The sequence below is a fragment of the Halichoerus grypus genome, chromosome 8 (genome assembly GCF_964656455.1).
Source record: "Halichoerus grypus chromosome 8, mHalGry1.hap1.1, whole genome shotgun sequence".
Classification (NCBI taxonomy): domain Eukaryota; kingdom Metazoa; phylum Chordata; class Mammalia; order Carnivora; family Phocidae; genus Halichoerus; species Halichoerus grypus.
Genome location: NC_135719.1, coordinates 26,555,770 through 26,572,148, shown reverse-complemented (window position 1 = coordinate 26,572,148; position 16,379 = coordinate 26,555,770). Strand labels below are relative to the sequence as shown.

Below are 16,379 nucleotides of genomic sequence, written 5' to 3'. Positions count from 1 at the left end.
CCTATTTTGTATGACTTCTTACATGCCATGCAAAACCTCCCATGGACCATGTCTAATAGCCCAGATCTTGGGCACAGCGTCCCATTGACTCCGAAACTTCACGCACATGGGCACAAGTCCCCAGAGTGATCTAACTCCTCATGATCACACTTACCACCCTGATAGGCAAGTTGCATAAGGATGGTGTGGGTCACCTGGGGGACCCCTGACTCTCAGTATCAGTGAATGCTCTGGTATTTCAGTCAAATCTGGTGTTTTAGGATGATGGCAGAATTCTGAAGATCACTTACATATTACACTAGGAAAAATTCTCACCTGGCCAAAAATTGCAGGCCATCTTACTACTAATTCCTTCAGGTTCTTTTCAGTGTCATTGTCTTCTCTACTGACACTTAGAACTGTACTGTGATTGCATTTTTCTTGGTTTTCATGACCACTTGGTTATTCTTCCCTTTGGGACTGGGGGCTGGACATTTTGCCTGGCATCTATAGGAAAGGCCCCGGGTGAAGTGTATTTGCATGGAGGTCAGTGTGCACTGCTGCATCACATAAACTAAGAAGCCACACTGCCTTTATGCAAAGCATACTAAGAAGGTAAGAGCAGAATCACGATGTGAGAGAATTATTGGGGCCATCGTAGGCTATTAATGCTTGATCTAAAAGTTGCCCAGACACCTACTGACATGACACATCTTTTTTTTTTTTTTTTTTTAAGATTTTATTTATTTATTTGACAGAGAGAAACACAGCGAGAGAGGGAACACAAGCAGGGGGAGTGGGAGAGGGAGAAGCAGGCTTCCCGCTGAGCAGGGAGCCCGATGCAGGGCTCGATCCCAGGACCCTGGGATCATGACCTGAGCCGAAGGCAGACACTTAACAACTGAGCCACCCAGGCGCCCCCTGACATGACACATCTTAACTATTCCTCAGGTGCTCAGGAATAACCCACCCTGTCAGAATTTAGTCCGTGTTCCCGGTGATGGTCAGCAGGGAGTCTCCCCTTGCCTGATGGAGCTCAGAGAGGGGAGAATGTCACTGCAGATGCCCTTGGCTGGAAAAGCATTCAAATGATGGGCTGGTAGCAAAAGTTTGTGACATTTCGATAACTCTTTGTCTTTGAACGTGCTTATTTGGGGATGGCCCGTTACCTGCTTCTCTGCCTTGATCCATCATTTTTCTCTGGGCAAAAGCACAAAATAATTGAGAATAGAAAGAATTCTCGGCCCAGAGATGGCAGGTACAGCCAGCCTTCTGTAAACCTGACAAAGTACAGATTATTCAGACCGTGTGGTTGGCACATCACTGTGTATGGCAGACACGAATGACCAATTTTCAGGTAATTAGAAAACAGTTCAGTAAAATACTCTGTCATGGATTCTATTTAACCCATGACTCAGACTGCCCTGGGAGTGCTTGCAACATTGACATTGTTGGCTTGAACATTGTCATTATTCTATAGACCCTTAAATGGGCTGGTTAATACTGAACTACAGTTAATAGTTCGCAACCTAAAAAGAAAAAGAAAAATTGTCCATAACCCTGCCCTTTCCCACTTTACCTCAACAACGTAACATTTGAAGCTAGAAGACAGTGTCAGTGACATTTTCTCCACCGTGCCGGACTCCTCATTGCAGAGGGCAGTGTGTGTCCCCATGGCCTCCTGCCTGGTGTCTGAGCTGCCCTAACAAATTGGTTCTCACAAGCAAAGAGTATCTCATGCTGTGGTAGCACACAGCTGCTGCCGAGCCCCCAGTGGCCATGCTGCTCTTAGGTGCTCCATCCGAATCAAGTTCACGGAAAGGTTCTGCCTTACAGGCCAGATAGGGCGACGGACTGGGAATCCACCTTGTGTTATACAGAGAGACAAGGGTCTCGCTGACCATCAGAAAACCATTTGGGGGTGGGAGGAAAGGGAAATAAGCAGCAAGCAAGAAAGGAAAAACATCTTTGAAAAATCAAGGAGGACCGATAAGACGTTAAGGGAAATGACAAACTAGAAGAAATAAGAACTGTCTGGGATGGGTGCTTGTGAGTTGGACAACTGCGCATTTGGCCGAGGTAGCGGGGGAGTTGATGGTGAGAGCAGAGTGGGGCGCAGAGAGGAGGCTGAGGAACGAGCGTAGCAAATGGTGCTGGTGCTTGGTGCTCCTGGCCTGGGCCCTTCCAGGCTCTGGAGAATGGGCCCTTCTCAATTCTGCCCTTCCCCACCACGGAGCCCACGGAGGCTGGGATGCGAAGGCAAAGGGGTTCTTCTCCAGGTCCCCCAAACCCTTCCAGATATACTAACTAGCTCACAAAGCTTCCCTAACATGTGCACGCTCCGAGCCACCATTTCTCCCATGGATCCTGCTGCCTGAGGCCCCTGGGGTTATTAGGATGGTCTCAGATGTCCCACCTAGTTGTGAGCTCTCTTCCTCTCTGTCTCTTTCTTTGTTCTTACTTATTTTTGTTTTATTTTGATCTGTCTAGATGCCTAATGGGCCACACCTGAGCTCAGCAAGCCACCCTTCAGGGTTTGGGTTGCCTTGCTTCCTAGCCCCATCAGAAAGTGTTCTGAATTTTAAAACCAAAACCTTAGCTTGACATTTCTTTTTAAAATGTTAGCGATACACTGCCCTCCCCAATTCCAGTTGGAGTATTTGACCCCCACCAAGGGTTGCCGGATTTAGCAAAGAAAAGTACAGGATAGCCAGGTAAGTTTGAATTTTAAATGAATAACAAATCATTATATTAATATAAGTATATCCCAGAGATTGTGTGGGATATATACTCAAGAAAATTTTTTTTCAGGGTGCCTGGGTGGCTCAGTGGGTTAAGCATCTGCCTTCAGCTCAGGTCAGGATCCCAGGGTCCTGGGATCGAGCCCCATGTCTGGCTCCCTGCTCAGCGGGGAGTTTGCTTCTCCCTCTTCCTCTGCCCCTCCACCCCATTCATGCTCTCTCTCTCGCTCACTCTGTCTCAAATAAATCAATAAAATTTTTAAAATAAAAATTTTTTTCATTGTTTATCTAAAATTCAAACTTAACTGGGCACCTAGTATTTATCTGGCCACCCTGCCAATTCATCCCTCAAGCATTCTATGAAAACATGTAACCCTATTCTCATATGCAATAGACTCATGTAACCATATTTATGGCCTAGCAATTATCCATGTTACTCGTTCATGGTGTGCACGTCCAGTTATGTCTCAGGCAGTGAGCTCCCAAGAGTACTCTTCTGAGGGGTACTTAAAATTCTGCCCTCATAGTAAGGGGTTAATGGTACAGATTGTTCTTGGAAGGTGGTGAGTCCACGGCTGGGGGGTGGAGGATGTGGGGCAATCACCAGCTTCATCGAGGCAGGGTTGGGGTCCGTGGGAGCGGGATTTGCTTACATGGAATTCTGGATTTGTGTAGCTGGCCCTGGGAGTCCCTGTGAGTTCACCTTCTTGGAGTTTAGGTAAAGGAAGCCTCTCTCAACGTCTCCCACAGGTTCCCCCTGGTCCTTTGTGAGCCCCTCCCAGCACAAGAGGCAGACCACCTCACAAGCAGCACCCCAGCACACCACGTGCGGAAGCTGAGCTACCTCTTGCCTTGCCCTTTCAGCCCCACTCCATCTTCCAGCCAAGGAAGGCCCAGCTCAGAGAGGCCAACGGAGTCTCCCTCGAGGCAGGGAGTTCTGCTGAGGCCTCTGGTCTGGAATCCTGCTCCTTTTCCACTGAACTCAGGTCTTGGTTTCTTGCTTTCTTTCTTCCTGCTAGAAGACCATACACACTTGTTACTTTTTTCATGTCAAAAAGGACATGTGTCCTAAAGATGTGAGTAGAGACCGCACAAGGGCTCGCACAGGAGTGTTGGGGGGTGAGCCCGGAGAAGCAGAATGGGGCAGCTCTCACAGGTAATGGGCATATAATTCTGACTGCCTGCTCTCAGCAGCCTGCTGGACTGTCAAGGGAAGAGTGCAGTGACTGACAAGAGGCTTTATTTCTGCCACTAAGAGAATGGCTCATAATTTACAGCTCACTGAGCCAGCTTCCACCACATCAGTTGAGCCTTCTTTTTGTAGACGGTAATAAATTGTCTCATCACCAGTGCTGACATAACATGCTCCTTTTTTAGTGCACCATAATTTTTATTTTTAAGAGAATATTCATATTTGATGGCAGAGCTCATGGGCATCTGAATGCCGGCCTGGAGAGAAGACTTTTTCTTTTTCTTTTCTTTTTTTTTTTTTTTTTAAAGAAGGTACAACTCAGTACCCAAATGCTATTGGCAAGGGTAGACTTGACTTCTAAACAGACATTGGGGACAGGAAGAAATTTCTAGACCCTGGACAGAAAGAATGACTTATCCCTCAGCAGGGAGGTATCAAAAGGATGAAAGTGAGGCACTTTTAATGGTTCGAGTTACCTTGATTCCTGGCCCCATCAGAAGGTATTCTGAATTTTTTAAAACAAAACTTCAGCTTGGCACTTCTTTTTAAAATATTAGTGATTGCCCTCCCATTTCCAACTTGAGCATTCAATCCCCAGATTTAACAAATAAAAGCACAAGACAGCTAGGTAGGTTTGAATTTTAGATAAATAACAAATCATTTCATTAGTATAAGTATATCCCAGTGGGATATACTTATACTGCAAAAAAAATTTTAAGTTGTTTATCAGAAAGTCAAATTTAACTGGGCATCTAGTATTTATCTGTCAACCTCACCAGCTAATCCCTCAACTATTCTATGAAGACATTTAACCCCAGACTCAGGCAATGTATGCCCTCCAATGTGGCCACATCCTTGCTTCTGCAAGAGGGTGTTGGTGTATCCCTGGTCTTTCTAGTCCAAAGGGGCAGTTTTGCCACCACCCAAGGGACTCACTTTTTTGAGTTCTCCCTGACAGGGAGGTCTGAAGAGTGACACAGATAATCAAGGCAGCTCCTGGGTTGGCAGCCACCCAAATTGTTCCCACCTCAGATGCTCTGGCCTCCCTCAGGGGCTTCAGTGGGCTGGGGAGTTCAGGCACGGCTTCTCTCTCCTTCTGTCTCCTCTAGGGGGCAACAGTGCAGCCTCCTGATCCCCAGAGAGCAGTCCTGGAGGGACTCCTCAGGCCCCAGGAGCACAGCCCCTGGGCGGGGATGACACACATGACCAGTGACTCCCCCACGTCTGCCCTCTGTTTCGACTCACCCATGGGTAGGCCAGCTTCCCTTTTCCTCAGGGCTTCTCGTGCCTTGATCAGCATCCAAGGATTTCCCTTGCTGTTTGGCAGGAAGAGACAGGGACCTCTGAGCTACAACGCAGCTTCCTCCCTCTGTCTTTTGTGTCCTGCCTTCACGGCCACCCCCTCCGCCCCGATGAGAACATTTGCTAGCTCACTTAACCTCAGGGGGTGGGAGGCCTTAGGCAAGGCCCGTCTTCCTTCTGAGTCCTCACTTTTTTATCTGTAGAAAGAGAAGAAGGATCACCACTGCACGGGGTGGTTTTAAAAACAAATGAGACGCAGATGTACACGCAAGCCTTGTAGAGGCCTCAGTAAATAATGTGAGTGTTTTTCTCTTCCTCGGCCCCTCCCTTCTCCCCCCCTTCCTTGCCTGGTCCCTTCCTTCTTATCAGGCACACATCGGGAGGGAGCTGATGCTGCCGGGGTTGTGCATCTCTTCTGGTGGAGATTCGAGGCCAGCGCCGTGGGGCCAGCCAGCCCAGAACACATCTGTGCTAACCACAGCTGTACACGCACACACAGACACTTCTAGCACCATCTACATTTGCAAGGAGCAATCAGTTATCACCAAACCTCTGGTCTTAGAATCATAGCTCTTACATGATGCTGTCTAACTGCCAGGCCCAAGTCAGAGAACTTTGTCTACGCTGACTCATTCTAGGTGAACACGAATGTTATGCCCATTTTATGCTCGGTTGGAAAAACTGAGGCCCAGAGAGGTTAACCGATTGGCCCAAGGTCACACAGCTAGGAAGTGGCAGAGCTGGAATGAAAACCGAGATGGTCAGTTCAAGAACCTCTGCTCTAACCGTAGTGCATGCTGCCTCTCATATTCCTGCCTGGGCACTCCTATTCCATTCGGACCCTTCCTTACCTAGTCTGTGGGACAGAACCTGACACCATGACCTCCTGTCATGTGGCCTGTCGTGTGCCGCGAGTCCTCCATGAACTTCGAGAGGCACAGTTTGGCCGTGAGTGAGAAGGTTCCCAAGGGTGAGGAATGAATTAGATTTCCCTCTTTACGACGGTGACCCCCTGTGACCCGCGTTGGCTACGTGCTCAGGAAGAATCACGCTGCTCCATTTGGTTTCTAATGCAAGATCAAGTTTACAGGATGGAGGGAGAAAGGGCTTATAAGGAGGCAGAGAAAAAATAAGAATAAGGGACTTGGCTCCAATCCAGAGGAAGAAGAGCCGGACACAAAATCATCCGAGCCACAGAATGTTGTTTGCTTACCAAATTTCCCACCTTTAAAAATGACAGTATCAGATGGCAGAAACTGGTATGGCTGCTGGAGTTCACCTCCGTGGGGGGAACTGGAGGGATGGCAGGCTCCCCCGAGCTGTCAGTGTGGCCGAGCCTGCGAAGGGCAGAGGAATCCCACGTCTCTCTCCTCGAGGAAACAGAGTAAGGGGCTTGTTGGGGCCACGGATCACATGGCTGCCAGTGAGCTTGCGTGGAGAGAAAACACAGCAGGAAGGATTTTGGCTGGCTTGGTGATTTGGGAGAACTTAGACTATAAATAGTGAGGAGGATGTAAAAAGCCTCGAGTGGATTTTGGAAGCCCTAAATCTACCACGTAGATCCAAGCAGGATACCAGGGACCATTTAGGTTTTAGTAACATCTAAATGTAACTCGGCACGGGGCCCACCAACCCCACGCTTCTGCTGTCGCCACAACCCCTTGCCAGTGTCTGCCAGACCGAGGACACACATCCCGGGGAGGTTCGTTGCCAGCTTGCGGGCTGCAAGGTCTGTCCTAATCTTGCACGGATCACCTCACTCGCTCTCCACAAGGACGTACCACTTAGAGTATCGCGAACGGCGGAGGAAACTGAGGCCTGGGATCATAAGTGAACTGTCGGAAGTGACACAGCCAGCGAGGGCCAGGCTGGCTTCCACGCTCAGCCCAGAGCCCACACCCCTCACCACTGCCCAACTGGGCCGCAGAGGCCCACCCTCAGGCAGTCCCGTAGGAAGTTACACTAAAATCAGCAGAAAATCAAAGTGGCATGTGGAAAGGAACGTGAATGCCTTTGTGAGTCTTGCTTCTCGGGGCCTTGTGGTCACCAGCCTTCTCTCGTCCACACGGACCCTATTTCGCTTCCGCGTTGACTTGTCATAAAGCCCCTTTGCACTCCTGTGGTCCCAGTTCAGCCAGCCGAAAGTCTGCCCTGGTCACAGGCCCGTCCGGCAGAAACTGGGACCCAGCTCTAGCGCCCTTGGCCCTGTGTCTTCTGCGGGCTCCTAGATATCTACAATCAGGTCTTCCGTTCTTGACTCTTTCAGGAAAATCACTGTCACGTAATATTGAGGGAAAGATAACCTGGAAAGGGTGACATTTAGGATTATAGCTGGCTATCACATTTGTAGGAAAAAAATCCAGGACTCTAATTGATTTTTTTTTTTAAACCTATTGGATTCCCTTCACTGCAGTGCCTACCCACATCAGACCAGCCAATCCCCTCCCCAAGGTTCTGGAAGAGGAAAATACTAGATCCGAGGTCCTATCTTGTTTAAACAGGCATAGAGCAAGACCACCAGGGCTAAAGATTCATCTTAGCAGTGAGGAAAGGGTGGCCCAGGGAGCCCCGAGAGATGAGAAGCAGCTACTGAGACCAAACGCCCAGCTGAGCACTGAGCCGGGCGTGAGAGATCCCGTGACCAGTCATCATGGTTGGGCCACAAAGCATAAGGCAATATAGCCAGGGTGAGCAATTCTGCCTGGGGACAAAGATGGGGAGGGCTGGCGCGTAGGAGGGGTACTTTCGGTTAAGGAAGGCTTCACAGAGGAGGGGACCTGTGGTGTAGGCCTGCGAGCAGGAATCTGAGCATGCGGAGAGCCGAGAAAGGCATGCCCAGGGAGGAAGTGGTGAAAGCCAAGCCGCCCGGGCCTGAATGGCTAGTTAGCTGGGAACAGCGTTTGGCCCCATGGCGGGGCAGGACGAGCAAGAAAGATAACACCGGCTGGTGAAGGCCGTGAGGGCTGGGTCCCTGAGCTTGGGTTCCACCCTGATGACTGCAAAGACTTGAAATGGTCTAAGGGAACTAAGCCTCGGGTCAGTGGGCTGGGGGGACGGTAGGCTGGAGCCAGATTTACCACGTGGGAAGTGATCACGACACCCCACATGTGCACGACGAGGACCTCGGCAGGGATGGGGGCCATGGAGAAGGGGAGGAAAGACGGGACGAGAGGCCAGAATTAGGCAGAAACTACTCGGTGTCACTGAGGGATTGGCACATCTGTGAATGCCACAGGGGACCTTCAAGGGCAGGGTCTGGGCAGGTTGGAGGTGAGGAGGCTGATGTAGGTCGCTCTGGGTTTAAGAGGCCTGAGACAGTGAAGGTGTTGGGTACGGAGAGAAAGATGTGGGAACCAGGTTGTGGCCCTCTGAAGACAGAGTAAGGCTGCAGACAGATACAGGTTTGAGAACCACTGAGGAGAGGCTGATTGGAGCGGTGGGAGCATTCCTCCACGGCCTTCCACTCCCCTTGGGATCAAGTCCAAATTCTTGCCGGGGTTGATGAACCGTCACAGCCTAGCCTCTGGCTGTCCTTCCTGTCCCCTTTTATTTCCTCCCCTCTGCCTCGCTAGCTTTTCTACCACACCACCTTCCTCCAGCCTCAGGGCCTTTGCACACACTGGTTCCACTGTCGGGTGCCCTGCAGGGAGGTGGGTGACACCTGGGTAACCCAGCTAGGGGTGGGGGAAACATGCTAACCTCAGCTTCTCTCTCTCGCCGGTGTCACCAATTCCCTTACTGTGAATAATTGGTGTGGTTTCTAGTTTCCCACTTAGACCTGATTGATGGTCCCCTCCTTTGGGTCCTTACTGTTTATTTCTTTGAGCTCAGCTTAAAAGTCACTTCCGTCAGGAAGCCTGAACCTCCTAGTTCAATGCTCTTCTAGGATCTGACAGACCCCACGGGGTGTGGTGGGGGGAGATCATAGGAGACCTTGGGGGCTTCAGAAGGACTTTGATTTTTGCTATACATGAGACTAGAGGCCTTGGGAGAACTCTGAGCCAAGGAACAGCCTATCTGACCTTGGTTTTCACGTGATCCTCTGTGTTGAGGCTTGTTTCAAGGGGGCAAGGGCAGAATAGGGGGGCATTTTAGGAGGCCACTGAGTTCTGCCAGGCGAGGGACAAGAGTGGTAGCAGTGAGTGGTGGGAAGTGGTCAGACTCACCTCGGATTTCCAACATCGAAACAACCAGATGCCCTTTACTGTGATGGGGCAAAGTAGGGGTGGGGAGGAGGGGGGAAGATCAGGAGCTCGGTGTTTGTGATGTGTCTTAGATACCTCAGTGGAAAAGTCGTCGGCTGTCTGGAGCTCAGGAGCAACGTCCAAACTAGCGACACACAATGGGAACCGTCAGCATGTAACAGGCCCCGCAGTTATGGGAATGGTTAACATCACCAGGGGAGTGAGGGTCGAGGAGAGAGAAGCCCAAGAACCAGGGCTTGGGCACTGGAGGCTAAGAAGGAAACGTCAGTGGGGCCTGGGAGGGGCAGCCACTGAGCTGGGAAGAGAAGCAGGCAGATGGGGAAGGGTGTCCTGGGGGTCTCAGGAGAAATGCTTGAGGGACAAGAGGGGCTCCGCCTGCCAAACGCTGCTGGTGTGGCTTCTAGGACGAGGCCTCAGAATGGACCACTGGATTTAGCAGCTCAGGGGGTGCTGGTGACCGTGACAGCGCATGGGGGTGTGGCCTGATTGAAGTGAGTTTAAGACAGGGAGTTAGAGAAGCTGAGACAGTGGGTGAAGGCAACTCTTTTGAGCATGTTGTTTTGCTATGAAGGGAAGAAAGGAAATTGAAGGGTAGCTTCCATTTTTTCCAAGGTTTTTTAATTTAAAAAAAATTTTTAAAGATGGATGGAATAATAGCATGTTTGTCATGAACCAGAGATAATTCCGCAGGAGAAACTCAGCCAAGAGAAGTGCACAGAGATAATTCAGCAGTTGGCTCAGGGACACCCTCGTGAGATGGGGTGGGGTCAGGGGAGACTGGAGTAGAGATGCTCCAAGGGAGCAGGGCGTGCCCACCTACAGCAAGGGCGGGGGTGGGGTGGGGGGCGAGGCAGAGCCGCAGGGCAGGTGTGGGGCGGGGAGGTCTCTCCTTGGAAAGAGTTAAGAAGGAAGCAAGCAAGGGGGGGGGGGGGAGCAGGTGGGAGTTGCAGAAAGAAGGTAGAAACAGCCATTGAGAACAGTGGGTTTGGGTTTTCAACATGACTGCGGAGTTGTGTGATGAGGAACACCCAGGGAGACCCAGGGTGGTTTTCTTTCTTCTCCAGCTGCAGTTGGTTGGTTGATTGCCACTGCGCGTGCAGCTGCTGAGTCAGGAGGGAGCTGGATCCGGGGTGACACTCAGGTGAAGACCGAAGTAACTTTTTCCAGGACCTTGCCTGTGAAGGAAGGAGGAGGGCAAGAGAGATGGTATGAAGGGCCAAGGGGGTGATGGTGCCTGTGTAGGGTGAGGAGCTCCGGTAAATATGCTGCTGAGGGAACGATCTGGGGAGAGGAAAAGATGAACGGGTCAGGAGTGTGGGCAACCAGCAGAGCAAGATCCCACAGAGGGAGGGATGCCATGAGGACCAGGCAAGGGAGGCGTGGCTTTGGAGAGGGGCAGGGAGACCCCCTTCCCCAGGGGCAGGAGGGCAGAAAAGTAACTGTGTTTGTGCCTTCTGGCCTTTGTTTCCTTGGAGGAAGAGAGAAGCTGGAGGGTGGGATCTATTTTCCAGGAAGGGGAACTTTCCAGAAGGAATCCAAACAGCCAATTCCGCCACCCTCTGCAGCCAGGCTACTTCATTTATGTCTACTGGCATGCACTCTCCCCACTATCTATTTATAAACCTTGGTTCCCAAAACGATTCTTGTCGAGAAAGGACTCGTGTCTAGCTCTTCTTCTCCCTGGCCTGTGACTGCAAACCCCTGACTCCCACCTCATCTTCTGGCTCGCCCCATTTGCCGTGACTATGAAGGGAGCCAACTTCTAATTTATTCTCACTCGGGAAGAGTACTTAGGCAATGAACCCGAAACTCAGCCTGGAGTCGGAGTGATGTCTTCACACAGGAATAAGATGTATATCCTGCTGCTGGTATGCCAGACTTGGGTAAAGTGCAATGTGATCCTGAGGCTCTGCTTGGCACGAGGGTGGGGGGCTGGCTTCGGGGCAGCCCCCCCTCCCTTCCTTCCTTCTCTCCCTCCTTTCAATAAATATTCATTTGTAGTCCGCCCTGTGCCAGCAAGATCTATAGAAAGGCGATATAATAGAAACAGAGAAAAGATGGTAGAACCTGCTGGGTGCCCACCCAACAGCCTTCCTAGAGCAGCCCCTCGCAAACAGATCTCTGGTTTTGCTCACTCCGGGGCAGTAATGTTGCCCTAGGAGAAAAACCAACACCGCTACAAACCAACCTGGGTAACCCATTCATGTGGTCAATGATGACTTGGCAGATGGGGTGGGCTTGTGACCCAGTTCTGATCAGTAGGGCCTGAGGGGAAATAAGCTGGGTGTCCTGCCTTCTTTCCTTGGATGCTATCTTGAGAGAACAAAGTGCTCCAGTCTGAGGGAGTGATTTAGGCGCAAGAGGAGAAAGCCAGGCAAAGTACAGAAAAGCTATCTTTTTTTTTAATTACAGATTTTATTTATTTATTTGACAGAGAGAGTGTGTGTGTGCGTGTGCTCACACAAGCAGGGGGAGTGGGAGAGGGAGAAGTAGGCTCCCCACTGAGTAGGGAGCCCGATGAGGGGCTGGATGCAGGGCTCGATCCCAGGACCCCAGATCATGACCTGAGCTGAAGGCAGACCCTTTACCCACTGAGGCACCCAGGCGTCCCCAGAAAAGCTATCTTGAGCCCTGACATCACTGAGCTGCTGAATTAGCAACCCTGGTTCTACCTATCACCAAATTCCATCTTTACTGTTCATGTTCATTTTAGTTGGGTATTCTAGCACTTAAACCCAAAGGCATTCTAACTGCTGTGGGGAGGAGGAAATAAACAATTGTGATTTTCTATCACACGTGGCTCTGAGCCTCCTGGAAGCCAAAGCAAAAAGGGGAAACCAGATAAATTGCAAAGCTCTCATTGTTAGTGGGGAACAGCTTCTCAGGGAGTTTCTGCTTTTTTGCTTCTTAAATTCCTTGTTTGACACTAAATTTCCACGTGGGAGTTTATGAAAGGAACACTAAGATACATAATTGCGAGATAATTGTTTTGCAGGAGAAGCAGTTTTTACAAGGCTCTTTCTTAAGACAATGAGTATCTAGATATAAAGGGAAAGTCTAACCAGAGAGGCAAAGAGTGGGCGGGAGTGGAGTGGGCTTTGTGCTGCTTGATGGTCAAACAACCCCCACCCCCCACCCCCGACAAAAGGAGTAGAGTCCAACATGAATCAGAGCCTACACTGGGGAGACATCAAGATCTATGGGCATTAACACAGTGTGGAAGGCAGAGCTCCGAGAAGGACGGAGAAGGGGAAGACCCCTGACCCACTCAGAGGGAACAGCCTCGGGTGGGATTTGGGATGGATGAAAAGGAGAGAAAAGAGAAGTGTGAATGGGAGAAAGTGGAACCAGCTGGGGGACCCTTGGTTTGTAGAAACCTGGGACCGGGGAAGAGTTTCTCAGGAACTGGGGTGAAGGGGTGGGAGGTAGGGAGAGGTCCTATCTTTCCTAGGACCTCCCTCGTCCGAGATGTTAAAATTTGAGAAAATGTGCAACTAGGCGTGGCTGAAGGGTTGAATGTTCACATGCCCGTGAATCCCACAGAGGGACAGAGCGTGCAGCCTTGCCCATCCCATCCTCCTCACTCTAGGGCTCCTGGTGCCCAGCAGCAGCCTGGTCCCCGTTGTCACCACTGTTGAGTGCTTACTCAGCAGTAGCAGGTGCTGGGCCAGGGGCTCTGTATGCATGAGCTCCTCTTGGCCTCCCGGGGCCCGGCCCCGGGGACAGCACCATGACTGCCGTTTCCAGCAGAAGATACTAGAGCAACATGCCAGAGGTAGCACATGAATCGTGGTGAAGCTGGGCTTTGAGTGCATGTTCTTCTCCAATATCCTGAAGGTGGTGCCCATCGGACGTTCTTTGAGGGAGGCCCCCCCTGGCCCACTGGACTGAGCACAGCTCCAAAATGCAATTTTTCAGTAAAGCGTTTGTTGCTTAAACAGATGCAACTTCTGCATCGAATTTCTGTTTCAACATACCCGAGGAGGCTGTGTGATTCCTTCTGCTGCCCAGCGGTCCTGGCAGTGCTGGGCATTCCTTGGCCCCAGCTGTGCCATGCTGTACTTGCTGTGAAGGGCTCAAGTGTGGGCCCGAGAACACGGAATTCAATAACATCTTCCCAGTGCTGATCCCTCCGTCCTCTTGTCTGATTTGGGAAGCTTCTAGTATAAATATCACATCTCTGTATTAGCATTTTCTAAAACTTCTGAAATATGGGGGCACCTGGGTGGCTCAGTCGGTGAAGCGTCTCACTTCGGCTCAGGTCATGATCTCAGGGTCCTGGGATGGAGCCCCGTGTCGGGCTCCCTGCTCAGCGGGGAGTCTGCTTCCCCCTCTCCCTCTGCCTCCCTCCTCTGCTCATGCTCTTGCTCTCTCTCAAATAAATAAATAAAATAATCTTGAAAAAAAACTTCTGAAATACGACCAGACTCCAAATCACCTTTCTGGCCCATGTCTTGTCCCCACTAGCCCTCTCACCCTCATCCACCCTGGCCCCTGCCCCGAGCTGTGGGACCCTCACAGGCCATCTGGAGAGCTGGAGCCTCAGGAAGGAGTAAATCTCCCTCCCTGCAGGAAGACCAGCCAAGTTTTATTACAGATCCTATCACAGTGCAAGGGCTGGTACTTCTGTGATTGAGCTAATCCTGTCACCAAGTAAATCAATAGGAAACCCACAAGAGGTGATTTGATTTAGGATGTTCATTTTGGGAAGCTGGTCTTCCTCTAATATTGAAGCCAAGACAGTTGTCCAGACACTTCTACAATAAATGCAAAGTTTAGCCCGAAAGGACCAGATCTGTTAATAAAATAAATTCAGATCCCACCAAGTAAAAATTCTGATGCATTTTCGGCTCCTCGGTTCAGTGGGCTGAATCCCTTAATCTACCAAATTATTATGGAAAAACCCTTATCTCTGCCTGTCAAAATCACTGCTGTCTTGGGGGGACCCTCTTGGGAGGGACGAGTTGCTTCATAATAACTTAGATTATGTGCAGTGTAGCATTATTTTGAAGAGGACCACCTACCTGAAGAAGTACAACACAGGATCTGGGACAGAGCCGAGACACAGTCCAGGGGACAGGGGCCAGAAAGGTGACAGGTGTCGCCCAGATGTGTTGCTGGTAAGTTACAGAGTGGGGCCTCTAATCCAACCCCCTGGCTCAGTCCAGCGTCCCTTCTCAGGGGACAGGTAGGGTGACCTCGGGAAGAGACAGGCTGAGGGTTCTGGCTATGTGTCTGCCTGATAGGGCAGCCTCGCTTACCCCAGGGCCTGCTGTCTCTTAAGTGGGTAGGGGTGGGCAAATGTCTAGGGATGCAAAGGGCCTGCATTCTGCAGTGTGGTGCAGGCCTCGAGTGTTTGCCCAGGGAGCTGACCACACTTGGCCAGGGGAAGGAAGGTGGGAGAAGTTGCATCTAGTGCAGAAAAGAGAAAAACGTGTGGGAAATCAATCCCTGGGTTCCAAGAGGGGCCCCTGGTAGGAGCCCTTGTGAATAAGGATTTGGCTTGTCCCTGTTGGGCCTCCCACCACACCTCCCGTTCTCCCACCTCCATTCAGGGTGACTCACGCCTGCAGAAAGGATGAATCATGTGAGTTACGAAACCAAAGGGCTCCTGAGAGGGAGGCTGGAAGGGACGTGGGGAAGCCACCTCCATGGATCCTGCTGTCTCCCCACCCCTCCTGCCCCTCATTGCCTAACCTCTGTGTGCCAAGCCACAGACTCAAGTGAGCTCTATACAGGAATTTCTTCCAGGCACTGAACATCAGATCAGTGGTTTTGCCTTCCCACCTCAAAGGCCTCCTGGGCCTATGTTTTGTTTCCTCTCCTGTATTAATCAGGTATAGGCTTGCTTCCCACATGAGGCCAGTTGGGACCGATAGGTCTTGAAAGTAATGGGAGAAGAGATCCTGAAGGGGTCCTCGCCTCTCACCATTTGCTCCTTCACGGTGTGAACATTTCTGTAATTCTCCAGGGTGCACCAAATAATTAGCTAGTGCATTCTAGGCTGCTCCGGGCAGCAGGGGCAAGGATGATTCAACTCACTTTCCCACTGACTGGTCCCAGCTCAGTGGGAGCTTTTAAGAGTCTACGCAAGTGAACACCTACCGTGTGGCGGGCCCTGAGCTCATAAACACAAACGTTTACGGGCAGCTTATTGCGTCGCGAGAGCTCATGTCACCCTCAAAACAGCCCTATGGGGTAGATACTATTGTCATCCCCATTTACAGGTGGAGCCCCACGCTCAACAAGGACAGCAACGTGCCGAGATCACGCAGATACGACGTGGACAGCTTGGGGATGCACCTGTCCACCTGCCTCCCGAAGTGGGCTGTAGCCTCGGGGCTGTCCCCGTGGGTTTCTCCTGCGCACTCACTGAACCCAGCTGATCTGTCGACTGTCTTTGCCCCACGTAACGTGCCTCTTCAATCAGGCCTCCTTCTGAACCGGGCCATGACTCTGCCTTTCCTCGTGGCTTCTTTCCCTTAGAACCCAGAGCCCTTGCAAGCCCACCATCTCACACGGAGATGAGCAAGGCCACCCTTAAAGGAGATTAAACTCGACCTGGTGAACGAGGCCTCCAGGATGCCCGACGGGTGGGAGGGCGCCAGGGCCTCAGCTCACCAGTCTGGACTCACCTGAGCTGCCCCTGGGGCCCTCGGGGCTCCTGGGAGAACACGCGGGGCCGAGGCCGCCGCTCGGGGCCGCCCTGGCCTGCCTGTCCAGAGAGCCCCAAAAGTCTGCGAGAAGTTCCCCGGTGGCGGTGGGGGGCGTTTCGGGCCTCCCGCGCCGCCCGGCCCGCAGCTTGCGCCGGTCCCGGTGCGGGCCGCACGAGCGCGGGCCCAGGGGCGCCACCGGGCCGCGCGGGCGGGAACGCGCCGCGGCCGCCTCCTCCTCCCTCGCTCCCGCCCGCAGCGGCGGCGGCGGCGCTTCCCCGCCGCGGAGCGGCTTTAAAAGGCGGCA

General features: G+C 51.6%; 1 long non-coding RNA gene across 1 annotated transcript; it reads right to left on the bottom strand.

Annotated features, from left to right (window-relative positions):
- Positions 1-6,212: 6,212 nt before the first annotated feature.
- Positions 6,213-16,315, bottom strand: LOC118530974 (uncharacterized). Its single transcript, XR_013450132.1, has 3 exons — positions 16,055-16,315; positions 9,381-10,594; positions 6,213-7,517 (listed from the first exon to the last, which is right to left on the bottom strand). It is a non-coding gene; the product is annotated as an uncharacterized LOC118530974 (long non-coding RNA).
- Between the last annotated feature and the right edge of the window lie 64 nt (positions 16,316-16,379).